Raw genomic sequence first — 7,006 nt, 5'->3', positions numbered from 1 at the left:
GGCTTCTGCCTGCCCTGGGAAAACAGGAGCCTCTTTGTGGGTGCTTGGGAAAGCAGGGAAGGTAGAAGCTTGAACAGGGAGCAAATATACTACTACCTGCAGGTTGGGGGACTTGCTAGCCCTGGCACTTGCCATGTGTGTGTGGGGTGGTGGGGGTGGCGGGACCCAGATCCACCTGAAAATTAACTTTGCCCTGAAATGCATTATGTCCCCTGCCCTACTTCCAAGTAGAGAAAAACTACTGTGGTCTGTTCAGCTTAAGGTGGGCTACTTGGCCTTTTGCCCATTGCAATGTCATCTTGATCTCATTATACTTTGAAATTTTCTCCCCTGTGGGTTTTTCATAGCCATGTATTGAGTGATTTTTGAGACATGTCCTAATTCTTTCTCAACTTTCATATCAGTCATTCCCCAGGGTCTGGTTTCTGCATAAGGACATGATGCCCCAATCTTCTTAAACTTCAATAAATCCTAAACAGGTACCAGGATACAGGCCTGTAGCCTCCAATCCCAGCTTTTGGGAGGCTGAGATTGGATCTCAGTTCTTGGAAGCCCAGGCAAATAGTTGCATGACCCTATCTCCAAAATAGCCAAAGGAAAATAGGAAATAGACTGGGATGTAGCTCTAGTAGTAGAAAGTCTCCTTTGCAAACACAAAGCTCTCAGTTCAAACGTGAATCCCACAAAAAAAAATTAATTAAAAAGGACAGTACACGAAGTTGTGGGGTTTTGCTCAAGCCCCCTCCCACTTAGGCCCAAGGAGCCTCCCAGAATCCCCAAACTGGCCTAGAGCTTTCCAAGCCATCCCTTCTTCCATTTCAGTAGCAACATTCCCATGGCCCTAACACACTTTACCTTCCCTTTGTTTACACCATGCTTTGTTACAAAAAGGGTTTCAGCTGAATACTTGATGGGGAAAAGGGTCAGACTGGGTGCATTTGCATGAGTGCAATCACTCAAAGTGATAGTTTTTATACATTAGTAGAACTGTTACATTGACTTAAGCCACCACTGGTTTGTGCTACTGTGGTTTCAATTCAGGGCATACCCCTTGAGCCACTCCACAAGCCCTTTTCTGTGATGATGGGTTTTTCTGAGATAGGGTCTCACAAACTATTTTCCAAGGCTGGCTTTGAAGTGCAATCCTCCTGATCACTGCCTCCTGAGTACCTAGGATTACAGGTGTGAGCCACAGGTGTCAGGCACCAATGGGAATTTTTAATGTGGGCATTTTTCTTCCTATGCCTTCAGCTTGTTGGTGTTTTGATGCACTCTGCTTCTCCACCCATCCTCTAAGGAGGCTTTATTCCCAGACTTTACAGATAGAAAATGTAGGGCTGCAGACTCTGTGTGGTTATAGAACTAGTGACAGGGAGCAGGCATTCCTGTTGCAGAGCAAGGGCTCTTCCTATATCTGGGATACCAGTGCAACACTTTCTGGGGTGAGAGTTCAGAGCCATGTTAGAGTAGGGGAACAGCCTAGGTCTCTGTGGCTTGGTGCAGGCTCCTGACTGGCTCTCAGGAATGCCTGGGTATGGAGCAGCCACACTCAGCAGTGAGTGACCGCACATGAATGGCCCATTGTGCCTCTACCAGGCTCTGTGCAGAGCTGGGCACTGCTGATCCCCATTATCTCCAAGTGAAAACCAGGAGTCAGAAGTTTCTCTGTGCTCTCAGAGCAGGATTCTAGATCTTGTCAGAGCCCAAGGGCCCCACTTCTGTGGAGAAGAGTCAGGTACCCATGTTACAACAATTCCCCTAAGGTGGTTCCAGTTCACAATGGGGTTGAGAACTAGTGTCTTGGAGGTATAGCTCAAATGGTAACATGCCTGCCTAGCAAGTGCAAAGTCCTGACTTCAAACCCTACTGCCTCCAACAACAAAACCCAGGAAGCTAGTGTCTTAAACTCAATTTATTTGTGGGGCTCCAAAACCCATATTTGCAGAGATCCCTTTGCAGAAGACTGTAGCTGTACCCCAGGCCTGCCACTCTTGAACTACCAGGCAAGGAGGGGCTTGGTGGTTGTCATAATATAGACATGGTTGTCCAACTGGATCCAGTGTAGCCATCACAGTTTCACCAGTGCTAACAGGCTGGGGATGAGAATGATTGGATATTTTGTGGTTGTTAATATTGTGTGTACTGGTGGGGTTTTTTGTTGTTGTTTTGCCATACTGGGGTTTGACCTCAGGGTCTTCTGCTTTTAAAATAAGTGCTTAACCACTTCAGCCACTGCAACAGCCTGGAGGAGTGAGTCTATATAAGAGGGGTCCTCTCAGCTGGGCTCATTAAAAAGGATGGTTGCATGTCCCAACTTGCAGAGAATTTTTCAAGAAAGTGTGAGTCCCTGAATTCATCCCCTAGATCCATCAAAAAAACAAAACCACCTCAACAACAAAACCAAGGAACTGTCTCTGCTCACATGTATGGAGTACGATGAAAATAGACTATCAGGAATAAAACAGAAAGTAGAGGAATTAGATCAAACAGTAAAAGAACACAAAAAATGCTAACATGAATGGAAAATCCAAGGCGTTTAGGGACACCATGACAAGACCAAAACAATCATGGGTGTAGGAGAAGAGAAACAAATTAAAGGCATAGACAACCTATTCAATAGAATAATAGTGGAAAGCTTCACAAATCTCAAGATTAAGAGAGTCATCTAGGCTCACGAAACTTACAGATTATCAAACTGTCAAAACCAAAAAGAAACAACCCCAAACATATAATAATCAAAACAGTACACAGAACAAAGAAATAATACTGAAAGCTGCAAAGGAGAAAAGACAAGTCACATATAAAGGCAAACCCATTAGAATAACAGTAAATTTCTCAACACAAACACTAAAGACAGGGTCATGGAGTGACTTAATTCAAGCCCTGAAAAAAGAGCAGCTGTCAACCTAGAGTAGTCTATTAAACAGAAGTATCTACTTTACAGAAGGAGAAGTGAAAACCTTCCACAACAAAGAGAAACTAAAGGAATTCACACTACCAAGCCAGCACTGCATTAGATACTCCCAAGTTCTTTTACACACAGGACATTGTGGTTTCTATTCAGGGCATACACGTTTTGCCACACCACACACTTTTTTCTGTGATTTTTTTTTTTTGACATATGGTCTCACGATCTATTTGTCAGGGCTGTCTGTGATTGGCAGTCCTCCTGCTCTTGTCTCTTGTGTACCTAGGATTAAAGGCATGAGCCTCAGGTGCCTGGCACAAATGGAATGCTTTACTGTGGGCATTTTTTTTCTCTATAGTTTCAGCTTCTTGGTGTTTTGATGCACTCTGCTGTGGAGAGTGGAGTACATAAGCACAGCTGTATCAAATAAACTGTGGACTTGAGTGTGGCATAGCCCCAACTACAGAAGGGAGCAAGCACATTTATGCCCAAATAACTACAGGCTTGAGTTGGCACAGCCTCAGTGGCAGAAGTGGGCAAATGCAGTACAGCTGTTTTTTTAAAGATGTTTACATTCAGAGCGAAGTGGTCACAGTTTCTTCCTGTTCCTGAGAATTACATTGTCATACTGCCTCCCCTAAGAACTGCTGCTCCACCTCATTTTGCCATTGTATATAATAAACTTACTGGAGGTGGATGTTGCTGTTGCATCTCCAAATGAGCATCCAGCCTACGTGGCCCCAGCTTTGTGCACGTTTGGTCTTCTGTCTGTTCTCTTTTTTCTACATCTCCCATCACCTTGTTTCTAGGATAAGCTGGTGTGTGACTCGAGAGGTGGTGCCTAACATAGGGCCTCAAGAACGAGGTGGCACCTGGACAGAAGCTAACTATGGGAGAACTTGAAGCCTCTCTGAGAAGCACACACATAAGATATAATGAGAAAGGAGTAAGGTGGTGGGGGGGAGAGTGAAATGAATACAGCTACGTATAAAGGCATGGGACAGAGTGAGTCTAAGGACCAAGAGTTCTATATACAGCTTTAAAGGCTATGCTAAAGGTTAGAGGAAGCAGGGTCAGGTCACTTCAGCTTATGCAGTTTTTAGATTTTATACAGGATACTTGCCCGTGGTTCCCTGAGGAGGGCACTGTAAAGTTAGAAACATGAAACAAAGTAAGAGACAGGCTAAAGGCCTGCTATATGGCTGAGGGGCTATTTTTACTTTTAATTTGTGGTCTATGATTAAAGATTATTTGAGGCCTACTCCCTCATATAAAGAATGATTTTCCTCCTTGGTATTCAAGCCGGGATGTGGGACTCACCCCTTATAATCAGTCAGGCAGTGTCCCTTAAAGGAACAAAATGCTGTGAGCGGCAGAGCCAGTGAACCATCCACTCCTCCCATGAGGATATAAGTTTTTACATAAAATTAAAATTCAGTCCAAAGATGATTCTGATTCTGATTTAGTGTCAGATGAGGGTGGTCAGGACACTCCAGCCCATCAAGCACTGGGAACCATGCATTTGTGATTACCTCCACAGGCCAAGAGATTTCCCACTCTTGCTAAGAGTCCCATGTAGGCTCCTTGCAGGCAGCTTGTAGTCAAGGAAAGGATACCGCTGGTTTTAAATTTTACCTTGTGCTTGAGAGACCAGATCCTAATGACTCTGGCTTGCAACAGAGATTCCATGAAAACATTCCATTTAAACCTTTAAAGGGGGTAAAACAAGCCTGCATAATGTATGGCTGTACAGTACCATTTATGTACTGTGTGGTAGGAGATACTGCTATGGCTTCAGATGACTGGATGGGGCTGGCTAAAGCATGCCTCTCTCCAGGTGATTACTTACTGTGGAAAACAGGTTTTATAGAGTTTTGTCAGGAGAATTTGGCACATGGACTGCATATCTCTGCAGATATGCTCATGGGAAGAGGACATTTTGATCCCCCTCAAGCTTATCAGCAGATTGCCATCCCAGGCACAAGGGCATGGCAAGAACTACCCATGAAAGGTGAAAAGACTTCAGAATTAACTAGCATTCTCCAAGGTCCTAATGAGCCATATCAAGAGTTTGTGGCATGCCTGCTGCAAAACGTAGGCAGGATAGTAGTGAATGCTGAAACTGGAAACATACTGGTAAAACAGCTGGCTACCAAGGATGCTAATAAGGCCTGTAAAACAGCCCTTCAGCCATATAGAAAAAGCTACTCTGCCAACCCTCTGCTGCCTATTTACAGGGGGTAGGGGCCACTCATGGTCCCCTCCAGAGTGCCAGCAGATCTGTTAGAGGGATGGACAGACAGGGCCTTTTGCTCCTTATGCAAGCAGATTGTCTAAGGACAATCTTCCAGTCAACCTGTGGGGAAGAGATGTATTAGAGGGTATAGGAGCTTTACTCTATAGTCCTAATAGTGTGGTCTCTCACTAAATGTTTCGACAAGGCTATAATCCCCTTAGGGGATTGGGAAAATATCAACAAGGCAGGTTACATCCTGTACAGTCTTTAGGGAATCTAGGAAGGACAGGGCTAGGATATCAGGCTGCACAACATTTTCAGTAGGGGCTCTGGTCCAACAAATTAAACACTCCCCTTTCAAACATGCAGCCCAGATCACTTGACTCTCAACAGATCCAGTCTGGGTGTACCAGTGGCCCTTGACAGGGGAGAAATTGGCTGCAGCCACAGCTCTAGTGGAGGAACAATTAAAGGCAGGGCATATTAAGTCTATCCATAGCCCTTGAAATACTCCACATTTTGTGATTAGAAAAAAGGAAGACTTACAGGATATAAGAGCTGTCAAAAGAGTAATGTAGCCAATGGGAGTGCTCCAGCCTGGCCTTCCTTCACCCACAGCTATTCCATTAGATGATTGTCTTTGCATTCATGATCTTAAAGATGCTTCTTTTTTTGCCCATTCTTCTCCATCCAAAAGAGAAAAATTTGCTTTCACTTTATCATCACCAAATCATCAGGGCCCTGGGCACTGATTTCATTGGACAGTGCTGCCTCAAGGCATAGCTAACAGTCCCACTATGTGTCAGGAATTTGTTGCTGCAGCAGCAACCTACATGCCAGAAGTATCCAGAAGCTTATGTCCTTCATTACCTGGATGATATTCTGATAAGTCATCCCAGTGAGTCTACACTTTTAATAATATTGGCAGATCTTACAGAGTACCTTGATGCCTGGGGATTGTGCATTGCCCCAGAAAAGGTACAAAGAATGCTCCCCTTTCAATATTTAGGGCACGTTATCAATAGACACTGGATCCATCCTCAAAAGGTAGAGATCAGGAAGGATAATTTAAGAACTTTAAATGATTTACAAAAACTGCTGGGAGATATCAATTGGCTCAGACCCTCTTTAAAACTTACCACTAACACCTTATCTCCTTTTTCAACTGCTCAAGGGTGACGCTAATCCTTCCTTGCTTTGAACTTACATAGGACGCCCGACAGGCATTGGTTAAGGTAGAAAGAGCAATTACTACAGCCCAGCTTCAGCACTGGGATCCACAGCAGCCTGAAAATTTACTGATTTTACACTCTCATCAGTGCCAATGGAAGCACTCTGGCATTACAGGGGGTGTTGGAATGGTTGCGCTTAGATCACTCTCCTGCTAAGGTTCTTACACCATATCATGAGCTGGTCACTAGGCTGATTGCTAAGGGATGCACTTATTGTGAACTGCTGGAGCACGAGCCCAGTAATATTGTCCCATTCTCAAAGGATCAACAGCATTGGTTATGGCAATTTTCAGACTTATGGCAGTCTGCACTGGCTAATTTTCCAGGACAGGTCAGGGAACATCTCCCGAATTCAAAATTTTTACAGTTTGTTTCCCTTCACACATTTGTCTTTCCAAAAATTATTCTATCCTCCCCTCTATTGGAGGCTGTCACAATTTTCACTGATGCTTTTTCACCAAAGATTGCCATGAGGTTGAACATACTCTTTGCCTCAGCTCAAAGGGCGGAGCTGTATGCTGTCATCATGGTCCTCAAGGACTTTCCACAACAACCTACCAATCTATACGGTGATAGTCACTATGTGGTAGGTGTTCTACGCTGCATTGAAAGTGTTTATATTGGTCATAC

This window comes from Castor canadensis, chromosome 16 (assembly GCF_047511655.1).
Source record: "Castor canadensis chromosome 16, mCasCan1.hap1v2, whole genome shotgun sequence".
Taxonomy (NCBI): domain Eukaryota; kingdom Metazoa; phylum Chordata; class Mammalia; order Rodentia; family Castoridae; genus Castor; species Castor canadensis.
Note: the sequence above shows the minus strand (reverse complement) of the source record.